This window comes from Canis aureus, chromosome 5 (genome assembly GCF_053574225.1).
Source record: "Canis aureus isolate CA01 chromosome 5, VMU_Caureus_v.1.0, whole genome shotgun sequence".
Lineage (NCBI taxonomy): Eukaryota > Metazoa > Chordata > Mammalia > Carnivora > Canidae > Canis > Canis aureus.
The window spans coordinates 61,925,871-61,952,247 of NC_135615.1; the positions used below are offsets into that span (position 1 = coordinate 61,925,871).

Genomic DNA, 26,377 nt, shown 5'->3' on the forward strand with positions numbered 1-26,377 from the left:
TGGCAATCACAGCACTGGTTTTATGTGTAGATTTCAGAACTTTAACCTCTGTCACCATGGATATGTGACAAGTTCACGTGCTTAAACAACATGACAATGACTGCCTACTAGGCGCACTGCCTACTAGCCTACTAACTGGGTCTCTGCAGCTCACACACACGTATGAAATTTGGCCTGCATTACATTGAAAAAAATTAAATTAGTTGGCAATATTTATCATCGGGGAGATTTTTGCGATATGGATTTTGGGGTTTCCCTCAGTAATAGAAGGTACCTACATTCCAGTGACCTTCAATTTGTCCTATTTCTTACCTGGGTCACTTTACTTGCTCTCATAACCTACCTGCCCCTGAAGACTTTTAAGTTTACTTCATGAAGATGTGGAAAGACCTAGGGTGTTGTATAAAGAGAGTTTTGTGAATTTTGAGTGAGAGATAGTCCAGAAAAAAATGTATCCATAAGGACCTTAATCATTTGTGAAGACACTAACATTTTGTTGAGGATTTTGGAAAACAGAGATATGACTTCAGGTGCAGATGACATTAAAATTTCAAATCAGTAAGAGCCAGTCTGATAACTTTAATAGAGATCTATGGCGTAAAAGTCAAGGGCACATCTTTCTTGGGGCACCTTGAGGTCACAGCCAATGTCACCTTCCACAGCAGTTCCTAGAGGCAAAGAAGCTAATTTTTTTCAGAAACAGATGCTGTCTGAAACATCGATATCAATGTATTTTTTAAAATATGTTTAATGCCACTTTTCTTATTTTTGGATGAGAACTTGATCTAGCCAGTTGTGGTTTTGCCTGCCATATGTTTTTTCCTACCCTCAGAACTGTGATCCCTGTCAGTGACCCTGTGGGGTTCAGTGTCAGGTTGCAGAGGTCAGACACAAGGTGATGCAGAAATTCAGCAAAAGTTTGTGATTGGAGTGGTGGAGAGTCTAGGCAGACCTTGGAGGGAGCCAGGAAGCTGGATCTTGAATTACCAGGATGACTCAGGAGGGCTCTAGCTGGGAGGAGTGACAGGAACACGAGAGAGGAGGTAGGCATTGGTTCTGTTTCTGGAAGGCATTTAGAGACAGTGCTCTACTGGTTAAGGGCCCAAACTCTGGACTCAGAGTGCATTCAGACTGCATTGCTTCTTACTGTGTTACCTTGACAAAGTTACTTAACTTTGCTGAGCATCCACTTCTCTGTGGGAAAGATGTTTCCTGCCCCATAGATAGTCCCTACCCCCATAAGATGTCACGAGAATTCAAAGAGTCTAAATGCATGCACTGCACTTAAAAGAGTGCCTGGTGCACCCCCAAGTGCTATATAAGTCCATCATGGCTGGACCATGGGTAGGCCTGGAGGGCACATTTGTCCCAGGATATAGCTGGAGAACAAAGTTTGGTGCATTTGGGATCCTTGGGTGGCTCAGCGGTTAAAAGCATCTGCCTTAAAAAAAAAAAAAAAAAAAAAAAGCATCTGCCTTCAGCCCAGGGCGTGATCCTGGAGTCCCAGGATCGAGTCCCATGTCGGACTCCGTGCGTGGAGCCTGTTTCTCCCTCTGCCTGTGTCTCTGCCTCTCTCTCTTTCTCTGTCTGTCTCTCATGAATAAATAAATAAATAAATAAATAAATAAATAAATAAATAAATAAATAAATCTTTAAAAAAAAAAAGTTTGGTGCATATGCCCAGGACTCTGAGAGCTAGTCCTTCTCATGTTGCATCTTCCTCCGAGCTTCAGAGACCACTTGGCACCGCTTTGCTGCAGGGAGGATCTGTCACTTTCTGGAGGACAAGGACCTAGTCTTGGGGTCTTTTGTGTAAATATATGCCACAGGCTACATACTTGGCACACACAACTTAGTCGCCAAATTTTGGCTAGTCAATTTGCTCCAAAGTTTCCAATCCTGTCCTATATCGATTAGATCAATTTTTTTCAAAGAATGCAGACATCCCAAGAATTGGGTAAAACTTTTCAATGTTAAAAACAAAAACAAAACAACTTTGTATGAGTCAACGGAAACACAGCTGCCGGCTGCATCTAGTTTGGAACTTCTAGGCTAGCTCCTTGCAGGGGATGCTGTCTGTACCCCCTGGGGCCTGATTTCTTCAGGTCCTTCGGGGATTCTCAGGACCTGAGGCCCTTTCCCTGGGGTCTTTCTCAGGCTGAGGCCCTCACTAGGCTCACACACAAGGACTTCAGTGCCAGGGAGCTGACTTGCTCGGAAGCACACCACATCAAGGCCTGACAGGAGGGGTGGTTAAACACCCCAGCTCCCTCACTCATCTGATGGGATAAGTCTGAGACCCACCGCATTCTACACTGACTTCCAGTGTTCTCCAGCAGGCTCAAGTCCCAGTTCAACTGATTTAACATACCTCTTATTGGCTACCTTCCTTTTCTGTCTCGCTCTTCTATTCTACGGCTCAGTTTCCTGGGACCACTTCCCTGCAGTTTGCACTTGCATCCTTCTCACAGGTTCTACTTCCAGGGGAACTCAAACTAAAAGAATTCTCTTGGGCATCTGTCATTTGGGGAACCTGGGTCTTCCAGATTATCTAGTTGGTGGCACTGGCCTGGCCTCACAAAATGAAATGGTTTTGGAGCTGAGGGGTCTCTTTGAAGCCAAAATAAGCTTTCATAATCAGCCCAAGCTTTTAGGGAATTCTCTCATAATTTTGGAGAGTGTGGGTGGGGGAGGGAGACTCTTCCCTGCATTCATTTGCATTTAAATTTGAAGTTGAAATTAAGGCTTTTAGAAACTTTTAATTTCTATTTAATTATAAGAATTTCACTGCAGGGTATCTATCTGATTTAAAAGAATAATTAAAATTAAGTATAGCTACAGTGATTTGCCACAGCGTATGTCTGTCCTTCAGAACGTTAAGCAATAGCAAATTATTTGTGGCTAGAGGTGTTCTATATGTAAATTCCCACAAGAATAGAATTTGGTGATAGAGAAATTCAGATTATGAAAATCATACTGCAAGTTTGAACATCAGTGCCTAATAAATGCCTTAGTTGTTACCATTACTTCTCTTAATATCCTCAATTAAATGATTTAAAATAGAACAATAGATAAGCAAGATCAATTAATTTTATAAGATGATCAAAGGAATGTGGTTCAGCATTGTAAAAGCTGTAAACGTGATAATGGTTTTATCAGACAGGAAAAAATGACTCGAAGTGGCTCAAACCTTATTCGTTTTATGCTCAGAGGGGTTTTATTTGTGATTAATCAAATTGTCTTTTGTAATAAGGAGAGTTTTAGGATCTTGCCCATTAATTTTAGAAAAAATAATTCAGACATTAAAATAGATGTTATTCTCGGATGGTTGTATGTCAGCCATAATAAGTGATAACAAGCATCAGAATATCTTGATCCTGTAACCTGTTGGAGGGAGGCTGTGGGAGGGGCCCGGAATCTGCCAGTGGCAATAACATTGATCGTCCTGAGTTCTCAAAGAGGGGCCTTAACTCCGCGTCTGTGTCTGAGGTCTAGGCTGGAGGCCAAATGCAAGGTATAGAATCAGTGATTCTCTGCTCATATGAAGGATGTGCCAGCGGGAATTTTACAATGGCAGGGTGAAGGGAAGAATCATTTCTGAAAGACTACGTTTATCTGCAGTGTGTATTGGGGTCAAGAATGATTCAATTATTTATACTCCTCTGCCTTTCAAAAAAGAATTAGGTAATTTCCCCCCTCCCCCCCAAAAAAGGTCAGAAACAGTAAAAGAATAGAAAAAGAACAATGTTGAGTAATAAGGGGGTAGTGATTATGGTGACTCTATCTAAGCTAAGGGAAAGCATACGCAATGAAAAATTCTGGTTGGAGCTTCCTGGCAATCCAAGCAAAAAGGGAAGCCTGATGAGTTATTACCTCCTACTACTTAAAATGAAGAAGAGATGACTTTTGATTTCTAAGAGGATGACTTTTTTTTCAAAAGTAAGGAAGTGAACAAAACCATAGATGTTTCTTTAAAAAGGCAAGGTCATAGAAGAGGAAACAACAGAAATAGTTACTCTGTAAGTTACCCTGGTTCATTTGAACCAGAAGACTTCCTTCTAACGGGAGCAGGTTAGTGAGTTGTGAGAAGGCATCCCTCCATCGTATGTTAAGTTCAAAGGCCAGAAATATCACCACAAATCCTTTTTCACAGACGATGTAAGTTGGTGTTGTAGCTAATGACCAGTAAGCATGAGCTTGGCAAGAATGGGTTGAATGGTCAAGGATTAGCTTCACAAATTTTAAGGAGCAGCTGAGTGATTTTGATGAGGTAGCATGACACATGGCGGCAGGCAGGGGATGGTGCTGTGACCAAGTGGTTTTCTGGCAGGTGGCTTCCTGTGTGAGCCATGGTTGGATTTACCCACCACTAAGAGGCTCAAGCTCAGTTGCTAAGTGGCTCACGGGCTGCTGCTTGCCCTGCATTAGCACAGCTATTTGGGGCTTAGTGGAAGTACCTTGGCATGCTTTCTGATTAACCGGGCCACAGTGCTCTCCTTCTCCTCCACTGAAGAGGCTAATCTCCTATGGCTCTCGGGTCTAATGGCAAAAAGGTATAGCACACTGCCATGGACAAACTCCCACTCGAAAATGAGCAGGGAAGAAAGCTCTTGGACTCACTCGGATGTTATTTGAGAATCCTGGAGGGTAGATATGCCCAGGAGATTTCCTGGCCAATGGTGATTCCTTCCACAAGTCCCATGGTGTTTCAAATATGGTTCCTGTAGGAACTTGTCATTTTCCACCTCACGCTCCATTAGTCCTGGGTATGACATAAAAAGTGTGGGTTTGGGAGACAGATTCAGGTCCAAATCCTACTCGCCACTTGCTTGGTAATGAGAACCTGGGCAGATGACCTAACTTTAATTGGGTCTGTTTCTTTATCTGAGAAAACAGATCTCTATGAGTTAATAATTGTAAAGTATCAAGATCTGTCATCGTGCAGAGACAGTTGTCCAGTCACAGTGCCATTTATAAATATGTGACAGACCCTGTTTTAGATGCCGAGAATACAGAGGAGGAAAAAAAAGCAATCCCTTGAAGAATTTCAACTCTACTGGAAAACACCAGGACACAGCGATGTGTTCCATGACGGAAGCATATGTTGACAGTGCCAGGACAGGAGGGAGTCTAGCTTGGTGATTTGTACACCACAGGGTGGTGTTAACCCAACGGCTGGGGCTGACATCAGAAGAGCCAGGCTCCAGTTCAAGCCACTGAGGGTATGACCTTTAGCCAAAGGTACTCACCCATATTTTAGTTGCTTCATCTATAAAGGGAGAAAGGCTGATCTGCAGGTCCTTTATGTTCCTTGCAGATCATTAGCCATATGGAGACTGGCCTCTGCGGCAGACAGCTAGAAAGGTATAGAGCTCAAGGTAAAATGCATGGTAAAATATTTACCCAGTCTCCATTCAGAGTTCAAGCTAGAATTCTTCTATGAGAGCCAACACTTTTCCATTAGCTAATCCCTGGCCCCCCAAAAATACAAAAAGGAGAAAGAGAGTACAGAATGCATTCCTGTAAAGCACTTATTAACCTTGCATTATGAACATGTTTACAAGGTGACTGGGATGCCATGAATATGAAGGATCCATCCAGCCCAGTGACTGTGATTTAGTTCTAGGGAGGCGAGAAGTGGAGGCGCCCTGGGCTGCCTCAATGGCCAAGTGCACTGAGTCAGGGTCACTCAGCCAGCCTGGTGCATTTAAGCCAAAGCACTGAACTTCATCAACAATGTAATTCCATTTATGCTATTACATAATTAAATTGAGACTTGAGTTGTGCTTTTTAAAAGATTATGTGACCATATGTAGCTTGAACAAGAGCCAACTTTGAAGAAAAAAATAAAAGGAGGTCTTTTCACAATTTCTCTCTATTAGGTTAGGACTTTGTTATTTCTTATTTCCTTTTTTCCCCCTCATAAATCTGAATTGAACTCAGTCAGTACTTAATAAATTGATATGATTACAGCTTTGAGCATTTTTATTTTAGACTGTGTTCTCAATATGTTTCAAAACAAAAATATAATCTTGTGGAACCCAGATCATGTGTCGAGCATGAAGTATCAGTGCTCCCACACCCTGAAAGAACACAGTGGACTAACATTTCAAATGGCTTTTTATCAAATCAGGTTTTAAACAGAAAGTTTTAGAGTCAATACTGAGTAATTTAATTAGCAAATGGTACACTTAATTCTTAAAGGAAGTCAAGGAAAACAAAATGTTATGTCTAGCATAAAGCTACCATTTTTTTTGTAGAAATTATGAACACTTGAGGGAATGCATCTTTGCACTCAGTAACATTAGGGAACTCAATTCAGATATATAAGTTGAACCAGCAGAGGATTTTAAATTTTATAGACCAACAACAACAGCAAAAATTCTAATAGCGTTTAATGAAATCCAGTGATTGTCCTAAAGTACAATCGTATTTGGAAAAATTAATAGAAAAAAAATAAGTACTTGAAGCCTAAGGAGAATGTGGCCAGTTTTTATTTATTTTTTTAATCAGTATAAACTGTTCCTTGTAAAATCTAATAGTCTATGCATATGCAGGAGCTCTTATTAAGATGCATTAGAAAGCCCAAGTGCCATTAGATAATGAAACTGACCAGAGGTATTTCCTAGTGTTTCAATTAATACCCTTGTGGTTAAACTGTAATGACCAAACTCGACTGGAGTCAAATTCAGATGTGAATTGTACTTAAGGACCTCAGAGTCACATCTTAGTGGATTGGTTTTAAAACACAAAAGCACTAAATTAAAATAATTGTTTGGACTGAAAGTTTTTTTTTTTTTTCATTGATAAACAAAATACGTACTCTCTCAAACTCAAACATTATCACAGAGCACATCAGGGCATCAGCACCTTCCATCCTCATCTCATGACTGGCACATGATTGGTACTCAACGAAAATATGGACTATGCTGAAAATCAATAGGATGTCATCCAAAACACAGTGCTCTTTCCTCTGAGATCTTAAGGTCTGTAGGCTGGCTTAGACTTGAGTTCTTTATGCTGAAATCAATGTTGAAGGAAGGCACACAATAATACTTTTCATTTTGAGAAATTCTAAGTAACATACATATTTAGCTATTTGATCCTCACAACCTTGTCTCAATTTCATGCAGTGAGATGAAATAAATTCTTGAAGGTTGCACATTCCGTGGGTGGTGAACCAGTCAGCCCAGATCTGGGAACGATTCTCTCAGCCTCAACATTAGGGGTCTCACAAACTCTGGCCCAGGGGCCGAGGTCACATGTTTTTATAAAGAAAGATTTACTGGAACACGGCCCCCACACATTTGTTTGTGTGTTGCCTATGGTCATGTACCTGCTACAACAGGAGAAGTGAGCTGTTGTAATGGAGACCAGATAGCCACAAAGCCTAAATATTCTGTCTGATCCTTTAGGAAAAAGGTTGGTAACCGCTGTTCTACACCATTTACTTAGGAATAAAGAAGAATCCAAGTGACAGCTCAGATAAAGTTCATGTCCACAAAACCTCCCATTGAAATGAACCAGAAACCACCCTCAGAAATAACAGTGTCTGAACTGGGATTACATCAAACTAAAAAGCTTTTGAATAGTGAGAGAGCCCATCCACAAAGCAAAAAGGCAACCTAACGAATGGGAGAAGATATTTATCAACAATATATCCGATAAGGGGTTAATATCCAAATTATATAAAGAACTCCTACAACTTGATACCAAAAAAATAAACCTAATTGAAAAATGGGCAGAGGGGCAGCCCCGGTGGCGCAGCAGTTTAGTGCCACCTGCAGCCCAGGGTGTGATCCTGGAGACCCGGGATCAAGTCCCACATCAGGCTCCCTGCATGGAGCCTGCTTCTCCCTCTGCCTGTGTCTCTGCCTCTCTCTCTCTCTCTCTCTCTCTCTCTGTGTCTCTCATGAATAAATAAATAAAATCTTAAAAAAAAAAAAAAAGAAAAATGGGCAGAGGATCAAAATAGACATTTTTCCAAAGAAGGTTACAGATGGCCACAGATACATGAAAAGATGCTCAACATCACTCATCATCGGGGAAATGCAACTCAAAACCATAATAAGAAATCACCTCAAATCTGTCAGCATGGCAAGTATCAAAAAGGCAAGAAATAACAAGCGTTGTGGAGGATATAGCAAAAAGGGGACCTCATCGGTTGGGCATGGTACTTTTTGAGTTCCTCAAAAAGTAAAAAAGAGAACTACCATACAATTCAGCAATTCCACTTCTGGGTATGTAGCTGAAGAAAACAAAAACACTAATTCTAAAAGATGCCTGTGCCTCTATGTTCATCGCAGCATTATTTATAATAGGCAAGATATGGAAACATCCTAAGTGTCTATCAACTGATGAATGGTCAAAAGGCAAGTGGTATTTACATGCAATGGAATATACCTTAGCCACAGTAAAGGATGAGATCTTGCCTTTCGCAACAACCTGGGTGGACCTAGAGGGTATTACGCTAAGTGAAATAAGTCAGAAAGAGAAAGACAAATACTGTATGATTTCGCTTATATGTGGAATCTAAAAAGAAAAACAAAACAAAACAAAAAATGAACAAACAAAATAGAAACAGACTCGTAAGTACAGAGGACAAAGTAGTGGTTGCCAGAGGTTAGGGACATGTGGCAATGGGCAAAATAAGTGAAAAGGATCAAGAGATACAAACTTCTAATAATAAAGTAAATAAGTCACAGGGATGACAGTGGCTATACCATTGGCCATACAGGATAGGGTGTGTGGGAATAATAATGTAATAACTTTTTATGGTGGCAGATGGTAACTGCACTTATGGTGGTCAGTATTTCATAATATAGATAAATATCTAATCACGGATGCAGTACACCTGAAACTAATATAATATTGTATGCCAACTATATAATAAAAAAAGAGAAATAGTGTCTGTCAACCAATTCCAGGCAGTGTGGGATGGTGGACAGAGCATAAGGCTTTGAGGCCAGGCCAGCTTTCATATTAACTCCATCACTTAATGGATGTATAGACTTGTGTCTTTTTTCTGAGTCCTGATTTTCCATCTGTAAAACTGGGCTATTTATACCTCCCCCATGCTGAGTTTGTTTTAGAGGATTAAATAAGATAAATTATGTTGAAGTCTTAATGTGATGCCTGGCACATAGTAGTAGATCAATAAGTAGTAATGAAAAACACAGGGATTTATCACTGTATATCTTTTTGTCTATATCTATCTACATTCACATATTTATTATCAAGTAGAGGAAGTCAGGGTCACTAACCCACTGTTGTTCCAGGGTGTTGGTGACAACTGGAAACGTCTGGAGGGGCTGTTGACCACATCAGAAAATTCTTCTTTCCAGTAGGTTCTGCAAAGGATTCATGGCTTCACCTTTGGATCTTCACCCAGGGGAAGGATCTTCTAGAAGACTATCTTCAGCCACGGCTGGGCAAAACAGAATCCATTCCACCCCCCACTAGATGGTGGCTACCTCATCTGAATACCATCCCCATATGCTTGTGATAAAGCTCCCCCTGAAATAATGCAATTTCTCAACAAAGTGTTCTCAGGGGCCACAGGGCACTTGAGAGGCTTGAATTCCTGCAATGTCTGGGCTTTAGGGGAAGATGATGCTGTGGAAGCTTGGGGTCCCTCTCCTTCGCTGCCTTCCTGGCCCAAGTACCACCACTGATCACCAAATGCACTTCAGTGGCCTCTCACCTGGACTTTGAGCTTCCACCTAAGCCCCCTCTGGTCTGCAGACAGGGCAGCAGCCAGAGGGATACCTTAACAACATATGTCAGGTCTTGTCACTCCTCTGCTCAAAACCCTTCTAGAGCTCCCCATACCTCTCCAAAAGCCAGTTCCTCACAAGGGTGTCTAAGGCCCAGCATCAACTGGGCTCCTCCCCACTGCTTCCACTTCATCTGTTACTCTGCCCTGCGCTCATTTTATTCTAGTCATAATGGACTTCTTGATGTCTCCTGAATGAGCCAGGACTCTCCTTCCTCAAATACTTTGTATTTACTGTTCCTTCTTTTCATAACACTGTTCCTCACTCCTGCATCTCCAACAGATCTTTACTTGTGTCACCTTCTCTCTTCTAGACACCCCCTCAGCCCTAAGCCACTACCATATATATATTCACACATACCGCCTGTCCCATTTCCTGCTTTATCTTTCTGCTAAGCATTCACCACCAGCAAACATATTATGTATTTTTACTTCATTACCTCATTTACACCCACCTCTCCCAACTAGGACGTAAGCCCCTCAAAGGCAAGGTATTTCTGACCATTTTATTTATGGCTGCACCTCTAGCCTTTAGAACTCTGCCCAGCATGTAGTAAATGCTCAATAAATATTTGTTATGTAAATGAATGAAGATCAAATGAGAAGCCTAAGCATCGAGTGGGAAAGTCCAGCCTTCATCCTTCTAAGGATGGCATTTCCTGAAAGACATGTAAAAATACCAAATATCACAACCAGAGAAATGGTGGGAAGTTTCCTTGGTTCCTGAGAAAACAGAAAGGTCACGTTTGTTCGACAAGTGTTGCTTCACATTCTAAAGAGACCTCTGTTTTTTATTCATGCTCAAATGGTGTCTTTTTGTCTCCTGGCATTGCACTGTCAGGTGAGGCATCCTTAGTGTGTAAGAAACTGTCATTTGTAATGGCCTCACGGGGGCCTGGACGTCAGCAACTGCTTGATAGTTCCAGTAAACAAATGTCTTTGTGCTGGCAAAAGCAATGTCATGGGACTTGTCTTTCCAGTAGCTGATGAAATGGCAATTGCCATTTCCAAGATGCATTTTCTTAGAAGAAAATCACAACAGAAATTGATTATCACTAGACAGACCTGAAGTCCTTGCTTTGTGTCCATGTTGTACATGGAGATGATGGTGATGGTGAAAATAGCTTAGAGTTACTGAGTGTGATTGAACAACCTTTATGACACCTTATGAATTTCAGTATCAACTGGTGACTTTCTAAGAGGACCTGCTGGACTTTTGCTTGGAATCGTATGAATTTACAGATTTTTTTAAAAAGATTTATTTATTTATTTTAGAGAGAGAGAGAGAGAGAGTGCACACACAGGCAAGGGGGGGCAGAGGTGAGGGAGAGGGAGAGAATCTCTCAAGCAGGCTCCCCACTGAGCATGGAGCTCTGATGTGGAGCTTGATCCTAGGACCCCGAGATCATGATCTGAGCCAAAATAGAGTCAGACACTCAACTGACTGAGCCACCCAGGCACCCTGAATTTACAGATTTACTCAAGGATTATGGCCATGTTTGTAATGTTGAGCCATCCTTCCACAAATAGTTTGAATTTATTTTTATAGTACTTCATGATCTTCCATAAAGTTTTATCATGTTCATCATGAAAGCCTTGCACATTTTGGTATATATTTAATCCCAGGCACTTCATAACACTTGCTGCTATTATAAATGAGATTTTTTTTCAACAACATTTTTGATAGTGTCTCACTAGCATGTAGGTACGTAACTGCTTCTGGTATGTTGATCTTGTACCTAGCAACCTTACCGCACTATCTTACACTTTATAAATTCTTTTAGATTTTCTATGGAGACAATGATATTAATAATGCATAGGAATAATGCAATTTTTAAAATTTATGCTTTTAAAATTCTTTTACTGCTTTATTTTTCTTATTTTATTACACCTTATACAACCTCCAGAATAATGTTGAATAAAAATGATAATAGAAATCATTTTTGCCTTATTATTGACTTTAAATATAATGCTTCTCAAGTTTTACCACCATATAGAATATCTGCTATGAGTTTTTGATAGATGCTATTTATCACGGAAAACACATTCTCTTCAATTTCCAGTTTGCCATGACTTTTATCATGAATAAGAATTGAGTTGAATTGGAATTTTCTTTCTGCATTTATTGTTATGATCAGTCTTTATACTGAAATATATTAATATGGTGAATTGCATTAATGCATTTTTCTAATCTTAAACTGCTCTAGAAGGGATTAATCCTACTTGCTTGTGAATTTTTTTCCTTGCTAGATTTTTCAAAAAGGATTTTCACATCTACATTCATAAGTAAGCCAGTAGTTTTGCTTTTCTGTATTGTCCTTGTTTTTATGTCAAGATTAACTAGTTTCTTAGATGGAAAATTTTCTACCTTCTTTTGTTCTGTGGTATAGATTGTATAAAGCAAAGGTTATCAATTCTTTGATGATTTGATAAAACTCACTTAGAAAGCCATTTGAGCCTAATGCTTGTGGAAAGTGGTTTTGTGACTCCTGATTATGTGGATTTAACATACTTCTTGGGTTTTCTATTTCTTCTTCAGTCAATTTTTATTTCCATCTCTTTCTGGAGCATTTCCATTCCCTCTGAGTTTTAAAATTTATTCACATAAAGCTGTTCATAGCATTCTCATGATTTTGAAAAGTCCTATGTATTTATGGTTATGTTCCCCTTCTTGTTAATATTGCTTATTGGGCCTTCTTCCTTGATTTTCTTAAGGAATCTTGCCAGAGTTTTATCTATTTGTTTGTTCAAAGAAGCAGCTTTTAATTTTGCTAGTCAAAGTATTTTACTTTCCATTTTATTGATTTTTGTTCTTTGTTATTTCTTTATCCCTACTATCTTAAACATGGTGTATTTTCCAAGTCTTGAGTTGGATCTCATTAATTCTTTTATAATCTGTGACTTCAGAGCTACAATTATTTTACTTAGTATACTTTTGTCTTTGTAGCATGAATTTTGATAACCAATCTATTATCTATTTGGTCCTAAATATTTTACTGTTTTTATTATAGCTTCTTTTGTGACCCATCTCTATGGGAGGTTTCGGTTGCAGTCATTCATGTTGTTTCATTCCTGAATACACACTAAGTTTAGCTCTTTCTTTATAACTTAGTTGTTTTATGGTTGTAGAATGTGGTCTGTAGAAAGTTTGTCAGTTTTACTCCTTATGCTTCTGGAATTCCATTTCCTCCTTCAAGATTCAGTTCCTTCCTTCACTACATCATCCGTTAGTAGCAAGGATCTTTGAGTAGTAAGTTTTATCAGTCTTTACTTGTAAACTTCTGTGATTTTTACTTTTGAGTAATTAACTATGTGTACTTTGAAAAGTATTCTCCTTTAGCAACATGAAGACATTTTTCCATTGTTTATTGTTTACTAGCCTTGATTGTTTTTAATAGGCCTATTGTCATTCTGATTCCAGTCTTGATTTGCTTTTAAGGATCTTTCCCTTGTCTTTGGTATTCTGCACTTGCATTACCATACATAAGAGTGTGGATTTCTTTAATTTGTTCTCCCCAATATTTAATATGTTTCTTTTGAGGTCTCATGACAATTCAATTTTGAGAAACTCTTAGCCTTCATCTATAATTTACACATGATATTTCCTCCCATTCTCCCTATATTCATCTCCAGAACTCTTCTGAAATGTATTTGGATCTTCTGATTTCATCCTGTGTGTCCCCCAATCTCTCTTTCACCTGCTCCATCTTTTTATGCCTCCATTCTGCATGCTAAGTTTCTCAGATCTATCTCGTGGTTCCCTAATTCCTTCCTCTGCTATATTTAACTTGCTATTTAACCAGTCCTTTGAAATTTAAATGTCAACGAGTATATATTTTTCACAAATATGAAGTTAGTAATCAGAACCTTATTTATAATCTGAAATTTTAGAAGCTGCCTAAATATCCAACAGTCAGAAACTAAAGGATGATAACCTGAATTAGAGTGCATCTATTTGATAGATAATTATGCAGCCATTAAAACTATAATAACAAAAAGCAGGAAGCAAACAGTAAAAAAAACTTATTAAAATAAAAAATATAAAATTATGTATATGCTATCCCATGAACATACGTGAAAGTAAATGTGAATACACAAAATAATAATAATGCAGTTGTGGTAGTAGGGTGATGTCCTTCCGCATGACCTTTCTCCTCTTCCAACCATCCTATAATAATGTGGTACTATATTTACTATTAAAAATAGTTCCTGGGCAGCCCCGGTGGCCCAGCAGTGTAGCGCAGCCTTCAGCCAGGGGGTGTGATCCTGGAGACCTCAGATGGAGTCCCACGTTGGGCTCCCTGCATGGAATGGAACCTGCTTCTCTCTCTGCCTGTGTCTCTGCCTCTCTCTTTCTCTCTCTTTGTGTCTGTCATGAATGAATAAATAAAATCTTAAAAAAAAAATAGTTCCTTAAAATTCCTTTATCTTAAAAAAAAAAAAAAAACCCCACATACATTTACCTTGCCAATGGAGCATCTGGGTACAGATTCTAAATATGAGGTCAGAATTACCCCTTGCTTATATACATCTCTACTGTGGAGTACTTCTTGCAAGCAGAAATGCATTTCTGGATACTAGCTGATATTCAACATCTTGTTAGTCATCTGAATCCATACATGCTATTTCTGTCTCAGAATTAAGTTCAGAAAATTGAAACCCATGTGCTTGTGTCATGACTAAGATGCCACTGGACTCATTTCTGACTTTTCTGTCAACCACAATTAAGAGTTTGGCTTTGAATATTGTCAACTGGGGACTGAAATATGCTTTTCCATTCTATAAATTTCGCTCTTTTTTTTAACCAGGTTATTAAGCTTGGGTCACTCTTAAATTAACTGAGGGCATTTTTTTTTCTAGCTCTGACTTTTAAATAAAAGACAATTTTATATTTTTAGTAAAGAACTAACGGCTGTGTATTCATTAATCATCATCATGTCTTGCATTAACAAAGTAGGGGTCCTCCTTACCTTGTCTGGGTCTAGAACTCGCTGTTTGGAGAAACTACACACAGGCGGCTCTAGGCATCTCTGCAATACAAACGTGTGCTTTGATTTGGTCAGTTTCCTTCCTCCCTTCTTCCTAAGACTTAAGGCCATGTTTTCTCTGCAAGACTCTGAGGCCCCCCTTCCCCGTTGTGTGTCCTGCACCAGCACTCTCTCACCTGAATAAACAACAGAACAGCGGGGACAATGAAAACTGATGAAGGGAAAACCTCTCCAAAAATCTCAAAATTTTGGATTCTCCACAGGCTGGCCTGGGTTCCTGTTTTCAAGGTGCTCTTCGAGTTTGTATAATCCTCTGGTCAGACCCCCAGTCCTCAGAGTGATCATCATAAACGCTCTTCTGTTTCCATTTACTCTGAGAGGTCAAAAGAGGCGGCTGGTTTATGAGTTTATTCTGCTGTGTATCACTATAGGCGGGTCAGCGGGCCAGCGGATGGATGGGCAGCGCTCACCTCCCCATTTATTACTCTTGTCAACTCGGAAGGGATTTCTTTTTTTTTTTTTTACCTTGTGAAAGGCCCATCAGCAATGAATCAGTGAAGTGAAGACGACAGTTGATTTGTGAATTTAGATTCTATAAAGTGACTCCGCTTTGGTGGGCTGTGTAGATAAAGCAACTGTCATGATAAGGTGGCAAGCGCAATTCCACAAAACCAAATTTATTGCACATTTGAGGAAATCATCCTATTTTAAAATGCCATAAATTCTAAATTGAATATTACTTATTCCTATGAATTTTGATTTATATTTTGAATATTTTTAATGGGATGCTAAATAGCCTAGGTTTGAAGTTATGAGTTTATGCATTTCTTCTCGCGGGCTATTGTGACTTGGCTCAGAATATATTGGCCATTCTTAGGATTTTATTTGTGTGGACGGCAGCGGGTGTGGGAGATGGATTCATGCACCTGCTGAAGGCGCCCCGTGGGGAAGGATATGGATGCTGGTTATAAAGAAAGGGGGGAGCTGGCTGCAACCTTCCTTCCTCTGAGCTGTCTCTCACAAGGCTGCCACAAAGCTCAGGGAGGGACTTTTTTTGCACCAGCCTCGACAAGGTTGAGATGGAAGGAAGCAGGGAATCCTGACTCCCTGGGTGCATTTGACTCTCCCTCCATAGCCACCCTCAGAGTCCCCTGTATTTCTCGGTGCCACTTACTGCCATAGTAATTAACCATTTCAGCCACTACTTATTCACCACCTGTTTCCACCCAGGGTCCAGAGCTCCTGGCTCAGAGCTGTCGCTCCGCAGAGCCTGGCAAGCAGCAGGTCCTTCCTCCATAATGAAGACAAAAACCCCCATTCCCCAGAATGCTTTAGACCGTTGCCTTTGTTGGGTAATTCAGCTCTCTCTTTAACAGTTGAAGAGAAAACTCTTTTAATTTCAATCCTGGCTCTTAAAGCATTTAAGAAAAGGTACACCCAATTACCTTCCTCCAAGGAGAAAGATTGGGAAAGATTCTTCCAACCCGTAATTGAAAGCTGACAGCTTGGCAGTGTCTGCGCTGGGACAGTGGCCTCCAGCAGCTTTCACCCAACCAAGGCTAGAAGGGTGGCGTTGGTTGGAAGCTCACGAAGGGTGGCGTGATGGCCTCCTCCCTCCTCTGCACAGTCCTCACCCAGCACCTGCCCCTGTGTAGAGGGGTTCAGGAACTATCAGAGGCCAAGGTCAGGATTTCCCCAGCTACACTGGAGCTGCTTTGTCACCGATCCTCCAGGGAAGTGGCTGGTCTTGAGTGAAGAGAAACTTCCGCCAGTTGGCAAGAGTCAGCAAAGCAGACTGAATATGCCCAGGAGTGCCTGGTTGAGCCATGGAGGTCTCCAACTCCTTTTGAAAGGCTTTTCATCACTATTGTGCTTTGAGCATTGGTGGAATTTGCATGGTATCTGCTAAAAAGGTTCTAAAGCCTCTGTATGAGCCAAAATCTTAGAACTTTCTGGACCTGGGCACTCTTAGGTCCCAAGGCCCCCAATAAATGTGCTGTCCTCTGCATTTTTCCTGTGGTTCTCTTCACATGGGGCCTAGTGAATAAGAGATACACACAAGTAGGCATTTTAGAAAGAGAGGAATTCTCTGGATACTCCCCATCTCTGACCACTACAACTACCTGGCTGTGGAGCTAAATTTGGGTGGCTTCAGGGCACTCATCACGTGATTCCATGTGTGGCTGCACTGGTGGTGAGCTGAGCTGGGACGAGCCGGGGAATCCTTCCATGTGGCTTCTCCAGGTGGTCTGGGCTTCTTCAAGACATGGTGGCTGCATTCCAGACATGAGTGTCCAGAGTGGGGAAGAGAGATAAACAAGAGACAGAGACCCACACAGAAAGAGACAGACACATCAAGAGACTGAGTCAGAGAGGGACAGAGACACAGAGAGAGATAGAGACATACACACAGATAGAGACATAGAGAGACAGAGATGCAGAGAGACAGGGAGGCACACAAAGAGACAGACAGGGAAATATGAAGAGAGAGAGAGGGAGAGAGACAGAGACATAGCCAGGCAGAAGCTGTAGGCTTTTTATGACCTAGCCCCAGAAGCCACAGAGAATCCCTTTGGTCATGTTGTTTTCATTAAAATCAAGTCACTAGGAGCACCTGAGTGGCTCAGTGGGTTAAGCATCTGCCTTCAGCTCAGGTCATGACCTTAGGGTCCTGGGATACAGCCCTGCGAAGCTCTGCTTTTCTGGCTCTCTCTCCCTCTGCTCCTCCCCACCACTTGTTCTCTCTTTCTCTCTCTCTCTCTCTCTCTCTCAAATAAATAAATAAAATCTTTTTAAAAAATCAAGTGACTGAATCTGACCCACATTCAAGGGGAGGGAACTAAGCCTCTATCTTTTCAAAGGAGAGAGTCAAAGAAAGTCCTATTTTAAAACCACCACATAAGGTCATTGTGCAGAGCAGCCTTGCCCCATCGGTGATGAGATCTGCTTCTCGATGATGCTCAAGACCTCACAAAACTCAGTTGGCACCTTTTGGAGACAAGTAAGGGTGATCGAGTCTGGCGAGCCACCTTCCCAGGGGACAGGGACCCAGCATCACCTGTGTGCCATCTTCCTGGTTAGAGGGGCTTCGAGAGAAAAGAGTTCACAAGAGTTAGAGAGTTCACAAGCAATTCTGAGGCCTCCTGTAACATTCCAGATGGCATTTCTTTCTGAAACATTACCACAGGGGAGGAGTAGAAGTAGCTGTGCTTCTTCCTCACTTGCAATGATCTTGTCCCTTTTTCTTTGGTTGGTGGGTTCTACTCACCCTGTAAGGCCCACCTCCTTTTTTAATAGCCTATATCCCCAGATAGAGTTGATTTCCTTGCCCCCCCCCATCCACAACCTGTTTTTCTTATGTCCAACATGGCACCGAAGTATCTGTCCTTTTATCTTCTAGATGGTGGGTTCCCCGAGGGTGGGAATCTTGCCTTACCCCAGTCACAGATGCAGCACCTGGAATATGCTAGGTGTTTATGGTCCATAAATATGGGCTCAGTGGAGCTTAGAAAACTGAGCAATTGTTGTAGGCTAGCATTTTCCAACACAGGATGTGTGCAAGCTTAACTTCATGAGATCCTATAAAAGAAAGGATTTGTGTCAAATGAATTTGAAAAAAATCAACTTTTTCTCCTTTTTCCGTTGGAAACTCATAAAGCATATCAACACTCAAGTGGTGTTAAGTGTGGTTTCAGAGCTTAAAAGAATGTGAGCTCTGGGGTCAGCCTGGATTTGAATTCTGGCCACATCCTTGTGCAAGTCACTGAACACATGTGCCTCATTTCCCTTGACTATAAAATGGGAATGATATTATTATATTCCTTACCTTATAAAGATATTGTTGAGAAAATTAACTATTTGTGAACGACACATAGATGTGCTAATAATAATACAGCAACTATTGAGTAACACCATTATCATCAAAGTCTCTGAGAAGTTCTGCAACAAATGATCACAGTATTTCCCAAACTTATTTGACAGTAGTTATTTTTTTCACATCACACTCACACCCACATTTTGGGAAATACGACAGTAGATTTGATAATATTGGAAATTCATCTCTGCAAGTTATGTGATGTTTTACAGCTAGAAAAACTTAAAGCTAGCATATTTCTTGAAGGGGTGGGTTGTTTAAGGGATAAAGCTAGAATTCCCCATCAACGAATGAGCAGCTGACACATTTTTCTCAATCTCTTTAACTGATGGCCTCTGTCTTTTTTAGGAATGTTAACCTAGATGAAGTATTTCAGATGTGTTTGACTACATTTTTTTTTTCAATAGCCAGCAATATGAAAGAGGAAGCACAAGCACAATTGGGTGGTGATCTTGCTGAGTGTAGCTGGAAGCCCCTTCCAGGAATGCTCAGCACTGGCCCCTGCCATCCTTGCACGTGTGTTTGGGAAGAGATGCAGTGCTCCATGTCTGTCTCACATGGGGAGCTGGGAGTCCTCTGTCCAGTAACCCTGTGCCTTATTTACTGCTTGCCAGGGTCTTGTGAGTTCTCCAGGTCCTCATGGGGGAACTGAGGGTATCAGGGGCTTCCTGAATTCCTGGGAAGGACTGGGCTCAAGGTGGCTCATCAAGGTGGATGTCTGAGTGCCAAGATGAATCCAATGAAGTGTCTTTAACTGCCCACAGCCATCACTCCTGTTTATGGTAATGCATCATCACCTTGATCCTCCTCCGGGGAAACCACTCCTTCCCACTCCCTCTGCATGAGAATGCTGAGATAAGGCTGATTCCAGCCCTGGCTGCAGAGGTGGGCACTTGATTCAAGTCTGGCAAACCAGAACATCCCAAATCCAGGCTTCAGGGTGGACATGTGACCTACATGGGGTCAATGATGACCCCCAGTGGAATTACCGGAAGAGATCCTGGCTGTCAGACCCCAGGGTACTGTGGGACAGGTGGCAAGCACTGCCTTTGTCCCGGAAAACCCAGACATTAAACTTGTTGAAATCTCCCTTGTGATAAAAAGTGGAAAAGGAGAAAATTTGCAATTACACACATTACAAGTCCCCTCAGGATTAATAATTAATACTATAATGATTGTACTTTATTGAGCAGTTACTTGTGCCAAGCTCCCGTGTTCCCTCTGCTATAACACACACCAGGTCTCATCTGACCATCTCTAAGGTCATCATGCATCTTTCAATTGATGGTTTCTTACAATTGCTTCCAGCCAAGTAGTGGTCATGACCTGGTTGTCACTGCTTTAACTGATATATCCCACTTCCATTTTTTTATGAATGCCAAGGATGATACGTGATAAAAATCTATGTCTAAACAAAACCTCCAAAAACTTCTTCAACAGAAATTCCAAATGATAAGAAAGATTTGGGATATGGTTTAAATACCCACTGGTCTTCCTTTCTCCAAGACACATACACCGATGTTACATCTCAGACTGAGAGCATCTCAATTTCTATAAAATACAGGAGAATTTCCTTATTTGCATTCGGGTGGGAACTACTTAACATAACAAACCAATGCTTGGGGAAGTTGGCTAATGACTCAGATCCAACACCAAGCACCAAGTGCTGAACCAGTTTCTAGAAAGCACGTCAAATGGGACCAAATAAGATCAGTTCAAAACCCAAATCATAACCAGACTTTGCCCTGGGGACTAAGATTTCAAATTTGCTGACATAGGCAGAGAGCATCTTTCCTTTTTTTTTTTCTTTTTTTTTTTTTTAAAGAGATTTTATTTATTTATTCATGAGAGACAGAGAGAGAGGCAGAGAAGCAGGTTCCCTGCGGGAAGCCCCACGTGGGACTCGATCCCGGGACTCTGGAACCATGACCTGAGCTGAAGGCAGACGCTCAACCACTGAGCCACCCAGGCATCCCTCTTCTTCCTTTCTTGGAAAACAAATTCTTTTCTGTCCCCCCCCCAAAACCAAACCTTCCCCCAGTGTTGCCATGTCAGCGCAGCAGCATTATGAAAAAGTTACTTGTAATCTACAGGATTAGACCACAGCTATGTTCCCGATCTGCTCTCTACCAGAAAATTGATACCAGGGACTTCCAGGGCTGAAAGAGCCCAGTGAGCTTGTTGAAAACAACCAAAGACCCAGCTGAAATGATGTGGAGTGTTTAGAATATACTTTCCTCTGGGAAAACATCACTCAGCCTCTTTCAGCCAAATGTCCAAGTCATTAAGGACAGGTTTTCTGCACAGCGCCCCGTCCCCAAATTTTTATAAATCAGAACCATCCAATTTCAGAATTTGCTTGGTGGTGGGGAGGGGAGTTTCTGGAATAAATTGTACCAAGGAAAGAAGGGTCTTAGTGTAGACACAGCTTGCTGATGGAGTATAGGCAAATGGGGGCACGGGGAGGCCTGCCTTCAGAGGCTGCTTTGAAAACTGGCTTTCATGTGAATATCAGACACTTTATTGCCTTGACTCGGGTGACCTCATCTACCAGAATGAAGTCATCCATCCCGCCAGGGAAGACAAACCTTCGTTCCAGAGAATCAATCAGGCCCCTCAAGGGCCCTCCTTACCCCCTTATCTGCAGCCAGGAAGGGAGTGCACAGTTATAAACCTGACAGGCCCCAGAGAGCCCCCCGTTCTGCAAGTTCCACTAAATCAAAAAGGAACCCAAAGACTCACGAAGCGCCCGCTTGCTACTGGGTAAGCAGGGCTTGACACCATTTCTGACTTGGGGGATTGTTTCAAAATCTAGGTATTTCTTGAGAACAAAACCATGGCATTTTGGTGAACTTCGGCGGTTTCTCCTTCTTGTTATGAAAGTATTAACTCCTGCCAGATAGGAATGCCAGGCACATAATTGCTCGCCTAGCCTTTTCATCCCAGGCTATTGCACACCCCATAAACAGTCCAATTAGGAAACCAATTAAAATGAGAAAGAAGCTTCCTGAATCACCCAGCATTTGAGGCAGTGCTGCCTTTCCGTGGTCCAGCGAAAGGTTTTATGGCGCGTGCTGGAGAGACGAGCGGAGGAAGGGAAAGTGGGCTGCCCACAGGCTGAGCTGCATGGGGGTGGGGGTGCCCCCAAACGTTCTGCAGGCCTACTAGCTGGGGGTCAGAGGACGAGGAAGCTCTGCTCACTCGCTGGGAGCAAGCCAGAGAGTAAAATAAAAACTCAGAACTGCACGATGAAGCTTATTCTCTCATGGTTACAGGAGATCTGGTGAATAGGTCCATTTTCAGAAAGTAGATTCTTTCCCTAGGAAGTGGGCACCTGCCTTGCACTCCTGGAAGCCTCTCCCAGACGTTCATTCATTAGACCTTCCACAAGGCATCCTCCCGGAGGGTTGCAGAGTCCTCATGCTAGCCAGGAAGAAGCTGACCTTGGCCAAGGTCACAGACCTCTTCATTCAGCCGTTCAAGAGATGTGTATTGTTGGCTGACTCTGTGTGGCTGACACCGTAAGGGCCTGGGCATCTGAAGGTTAAAGAGGACAGAGTCCTGCCTCCACTGACCAGGCCACTCAGAGAAAACATCCTATCATTGCTCCCTGGCACCTCACACACCTTTCGTTTAAATCTCTGGCTTGGGGCACCTGGGCGCTCAGTGGTTAAGTGTCTCATCTGCCTTGGTTCAAGTTGTGATCCTGGGGTCCTGGGATGGAGTCCCACATCAGGCTCCCCATAGGGAACCTGCTTCTCCTTCTGCCTGTGTCTCTGCCTCTGTGTGTCTCTCATGAATAAATAATGAAATCTTTTTAAAAAATAAATTAATTAAAAAATTAACCTTTGGCTTTAACTAATCCCAGGGCATGGCACAAAGCAGGTGCTCTAACAGGGGGATGGTGGAAGTGTCCAGACTCAGGCCTCTGCTCCTCCCACCTGACCATCAAGAGCCCTTGAGGCAATGGCAGTGCTGCTGATGCCTTTTCCTGCTGCACGTGTGCATATGCGTGTGTGCACATGTGTGCACCTGCAGGTGTGTGTGCATGCGGTTGCAGGAGATATAGTTAACAAACGGAGCATTCCTTGCTCTCCAGGGTATCACGGTCTCCGTGAATTGTTGAGGCCACTCAGAACTCCACTGGTAAGGTTGGCTTTGTTCCTTGCTGCTGATAGAATTAAAAGGAGGTGGGGCGTGCAACGAGTCTCTGAAATGCAGACGGGCGGTATCCATTCTGTGATGGCACTAACCAGGTCCTCCCTTCTTTCTGAGAGACTTCCTACTGCCTTAGTTCTCCCTGCCTGGATTCTGAGCTCTTTATAGACCAAGCACAGGGCCCCTTTACTGCTACAGCTCTCACCACCCAGGCTCTGCCTCTGGTTTTATCACTGACAGGTGAGCATCCCTTTCTTGAATATCTGACTTTCTCCAACTGGAGTCGCTTTTGTGAACGTATAATATCTAGGCCCATTTCGATTCTAAACTAGGTGGTGGCTTCAGGACCAGCCTCTGAGTCTGTAACTTCAGCATCACTGTGTAAAAAAAATCTGAGTCTCGTTTTAGTTCCTGGGCAAGTTACTTGATCTCCTTTAGCTTTTGCCTCCTGATCTGTAAACCCCAAGTGATAACAGTATTTGAGTCTGGATTGTTGGAGGATTGAATGAGTTAATGCTTGGCTGTTTGCTCAGAATGTGGTCTGGCGCATGGCAGGTGCTATGCCATGTAAGCTGCTCAGGTTTCTGTGCCGTGGTGCTTGTCCAAGCTGTTGGCTTTCTCCTGGCAAGACTAGCCCTGGAGGGTGCAGGGCTGCTTATGCCTCTGTGGGGATGCTGATAGCAACACCAGCTGCAAGGGGCCTCAAGAGACTTCTAGTGCTCTCAGCATCCATGCGGGAACCCCCTGAAAGGTCGGTTTCCAGAGCTTGGGCATTTGGTATGTGGTAAGCGCCATACTTTGTGTTTTTACATGTCCTATCTCATTTAGTAAAATGAGCAGCCTTGGCTGAAATTTCCAGTGGCTGGAAGCCCACAACATGATAAGATCTCTAAGAGGTAGCGCTGCAATATAGTTCGGCCTATGGACAAATCATGTTTGAATCCCAGCTCTACAGCTTGGATGAATTATGTGAACTCTCTCTGCCTTGTTTTCTCCATGCATAATACAGAGGATAACAATAGTGCCTACCATATAGGGTTTTATGCAGATTAAGTGAGGGGATATTGCTAAGGTTTCTTGAAGAGTGTTTGCCGTGCATAAGCCATATGTAGGAGTATCGTGAGAAACACCACTTCTACGATGACTCAGTGTCAGAAAGTTCTTTCTCCTACTCATCTCAAATCTATGTTCACCCTTCACTGGAGTCAAGCATGGGCTGTGTGTTGCAAAAGTCTTCAGTCTTGTGCCATTGATGTGGATTTCCTAGCCATGCTGCCCTGGGTAGTTACTTCTCTTATCTGAGCCTTATAATTCCCCATGTATTAAATGGGTGCAGTCACCCCACTGCCACTTCACTTCCAGAAGCTCATGCTGAACCCAGTGGTGACAGACCGTGTTTGGGATGGGCTCATGCAAACCAGTACACTAATTCATGCTAACTAGGACTTGTGCTGTGGGCAGCAACTCCCACATGTCACTTCGCTGGGATCAGGCTCACTGGCAAGAGGCCTGGAAACTTCAGAGTGATCCAGAACAGCCAGGATGATCTTTCCAAAGCACAGATTTGATGACGTCTGTCCGCAGCCTGAATCTCTTGTCATGAGTTGTTCCCGTTTCTTTTCCTGCCTCATTTTCCTCCATTCCCTGTTCTCTCAGCCCCACCCTGACCCATACGTATTTGCTGAATTTGCCGTGTTCTGTCTGGAGCAGGACTTCTCAAATGGGGGTGAGTGTGGCCCTCCAACCGGGAAACATATAATAATCTTCTAGAAACATTTTTGGTTGTCACAACTCGGGAAGGGAGTGGCACTGACGCCTAATAGGTAGAGGCCAGAGATGCTGCTAAACATCCTACTGTACACAGGGCAGCCCCTTCATAACAAAGAATTATGGAGGCCAAATATCAACAGTGCCAGGGTTGAGACATTCTGGGCTGGATTCTATCTTTCCAGAGAATACTTTCCACCAGCCATCCACCCACCTGTGCCTACCTGTAACAGTCAAGGTAATAGTAACACACACTTTCATATCTTAATGGCTTACTTCCACAATCTTCATTCCTTACCAATGCTCCATGTCCATTGCAGGTTGGGTAGGGGACTCCCTACCCAATCTGCAAGGATCATCCTCACTCCAGGATCTAGGCTAAGAGAATAGGCACCTTTGGAATGTAGTAGATTGCAGTGGCAGGGGGAGAGCACATGACAAATCCTCACTGGGGTCACTTGCTCACATTTTATTTGCCAATGCAAATCACATGACCATGACTAACCTCAAAGAGGGTGGAGGAAGGAAACCGGGGAAAGCTCCTTGACATTGGTCTTGGCAATGATTTTTTTGGATATGGTATCGAAAGCACAAGCAACAAAAGCAAAAATAAACAGGTTAGGACTACATCAAACTATAAAGCTTCTGCCCAGCAGAGAAAACCAACAAAGTCAAAAGGCAGCCCAGGGAAGAACAGAAGATATTTGCAAACCTTATCTCTGATAAGAGGTTAAAAATGAAAATATATATGGAACTCATACAATTCCCATCGTAAAACAAAACAAAAGATTAAAAACTGGACAAAGGAACTGAATAGACTTGTTTTTCCCAAAAAGACATACAAAGGGCCAACAGATACATGAAAAGGAGCCCAACTCCACTCATCATCAGGGACACGCAAATCAAAATCACCATGAGATATCACTTCACACTGTTAGGATGGCCATTACCAAACAGGCAAGAGATAACAAGCATTGGGAGGATGTAGAGAAGAGTGAATCCTGGTGCACTCTCGGTGGGAATGTAATTGGTGCAACCACCAGGGAAAATAATATGGATGTTCCCCAAAAAAATTAGAAATAGAACTACCATATGATCCAACAATTCCATTTCTAAGCATTAGTCCAAGGAAATGAAATCATTATCTTGAAGAAATATCTCTACCCCACACTCATTGCAGCATTATTCACAACAGCCAAGACATAAAAAGAACCTAAGTGTCCATTGCTGGATGAATAAAAGAAAATGTGAGGATAGGGGATCCCTGGGTGGCTCAGTGGTTTAGCACCTACCTTCGGTCCAGGGCGTGATCTTGGAGTCCTGGGATCAAGTCCCACATCAGGCTTCTGCATGAAGCCTGCTTCTCCCTCTGCCTGTGTCTCTGCCTCGCTCTCTCTCTCTCTGTGTCTCTCATGAATAAATAAATAAAATCTTAAAAAAAAAAAAGAAAATGTGAGGACAGTCCAGCGCCTCTGACCCTTTGCAGGTTGGCCCTGCAGGGGCATCAGAACTCTGATGGGACAGGCTATCCCCTCCTGTAGGTTCATCTCATTCTGCCTCCTCATATCAGTGCTTCCCAGGTTCCAAGCTGACCTCCCTCTGTTGGTGGATCAATTCTAACAACAGGTAGGCTCATACCATTGGCTGATATGGATCAAACCCAGTTCTTCCTAACCCCTACCCAACCCTGGTGAGAACTGCTTTCTAAGGCAACATTTTCCAAACTTCCATCACTTACTTACAACTGTCCCAATTTGGGACATATCTTTGTCCTACTTCTTCTATAATTTAATTGACTTATTTTTTAACCACATT

At 42.3% G+C, this 26,377-nt stretch overlaps 1 long non-coding RNA gene across 25 annotated transcripts in view; it reads right to left on the minus strand.

The window, feature by feature from the left end:
* Nucleotides 1-6,727: 6,727 nt before the first annotated feature.
* Nucleotides 6,728-26,377, minus strand: part of LOC144314367 (uncharacterized) — a 41,714-nt gene continuing 22,064 nt past the window's right edge. For 14 of the 25 annotated variants that reach the window (XR_013380236.1, XR_013380239.1, XR_013380238.1 and 11 more), the window contains 3 exons: nt 16,887-18,342; nt 14,746-16,800; nt 6,728-14,144 (listed from right to left, as the gene is read on the minus strand). This is a non-coding gene — a long non-coding RNA (uncharacterized LOC144314367). Of the gene's footprint in view, nt 14,145-14,745; nt 16,801-16,883; nt 18,343-26,377 lie in introns of all 25 variants that reach the window. The other 11 variants (XR_013380226.1, XR_013380235.1, XR_013380217.1 and 8 more) reach the window with 11 other exon arrangements.